Here is a 1681-nt window from a genome sequence, read left to right on the forward strand (position 1 = left end):
TTCTGTGATTATACTAAAATGGGGACTGTTATGTCAGGCTTGAGGACGTTCCTGCTTTTTTACTTTTGGGGGCACAGTCATATTAAACTGCCTTAGTGGTCGTAAAAGGTTTTGTTTTTCTTGTGACACAAAATACCATTGAGATGAATTTGCCTAATTTTCCAACCAGTGTTAGAAGGGGTAGGGGCACATTTTTATATTATTTTCCCTCCATGTCTTGCCTCATCCCTTAGTTATTCTTTTTTGTTGCTTTTGTTACTGTTTTTTGAGTTAGGGTCTTATTCTATCCCAGGCTGACCTGGCACTCATTCTGTAGTCCCAGACTGGCCTCAAACTCAGAGTGATACTCGTACCTCTCCCCCTCCCCCCACCACTTGTTGCTGGAATTAAAAGCATGTACCACCACATCCTGGCCCCCTTAGCTATTCTTAATAGGAATTAGCTTGCCATAGCAGGAAGAATTAATGTTAGGGAACTACCCTGATGAACTCCATGTTGCTGTCTGCCTTGGATGGAAGCCATGTGTTTGCAGCACCTCCCTTCTGGCTGTGCAGAGCATCAGAGCTTTCCCTGGGGGACTTGATCCTATAAGTCTTGATATCTTTCCAGACACCTTCTAAAACCACTGGCTTTCCTGGTGTTATCTGCATTTTCTCCTGTTGTGAATGAAGATGAACTTGAGGGATTTTGTTTTGTTTTGTTTTAGATCTCTTAGGATACCTCAGCTTTCAAAGCATAGCTAGGAGGGCTGGAGGATGGCTTAGTGCTTAAGGCGATTGCCTGTGAAACCTAAGGGCCCATCCCATGTTCGACTCCCCAGAACCAACATAAGTCAGATGCACAAGGTCATGAGTCAAATGTACAAGGTCATACATGTAGCACACATGTCTGGAGTTTGTTTACAGTGGCTAGAGAACCTTGTGGGCCAATTCTCTCTGTCTCTTTCTTGCTCTCTCTCTCATAAAAAAAAGAGTAACAACTAAAAGAAGCCTGTAAATATAATACAGGCTATTTTGGCTATCATGCTAAAGGCTATTAAGGCTATTATGCTAAAAGACACTGAATGATAATTTATTCCCCCATTTAGTTTCTTTCGAGGTAGGGTCTCACTGTAGTCCTGGCTTTGAAATGTGAATTTTCTATCCTCTGGGGTACTTGAATCTGGCCCTGCTCAGGGCATTAGCCATATGTTCCTTATTCTGCATCATGTTGGATATGATGATCTGGTCAATGTGAAACCCTCTCTGTATTTGAGCTTTTCAAATGCATTCCACATACCTGTATGCAGTATAGATTGGTGACAGCATGATATCAAAGCCATGGACATTGCCTGTTCTGTCGGCAAGGTCCCTTAGGGGCAAGCCATACAAGCAATAGTTGCATGCTTTACAGCCATCATACACCAGGCCCCATGAGTGATGGGACTTGGTAGTGCTAATTGACTGTAGATTGAAATGAAGTGGTGAGTGAGAACCATTATTAACTTGCAATCATTCTCAACATACATTTATTCCATATTAGTAAATTATGCTGGCTTTATCTTCATAGTAGTCTCATTATTTTTACTAATCCCATATTTTATAGTGATTCAAGAACATTGCCTTACTAACCCAATCTTCCTTCCCTTGAGTTCCAACTCCTCAATGCTCTATCTCCCACTCATGTCACAGACTATGAGACT

At 41.8% G+C, this 1681-nt stretch overlaps 1 pseudogene; it reads right to left on the bottom strand.

Moving 5' to 3' along the window:
* Positions 1-1333: 1333 nt before the first annotated feature.
* On the bottom strand, positions 1334-1448 carry LOC123459932 (annotated as a pseudogene).
* Positions 1449-1681: the final 233 nt, after the last annotated feature.

Source organism: Jaculus jaculus, chromosome 3, assembly GCF_020740685.1.
Source record: "Jaculus jaculus isolate mJacJac1 chromosome 3, mJacJac1.mat.Y.cur, whole genome shotgun sequence".
Lineage (NCBI taxonomy): Eukaryota > Metazoa > Chordata > Mammalia > Rodentia > Dipodidae > Jaculus > Jaculus jaculus.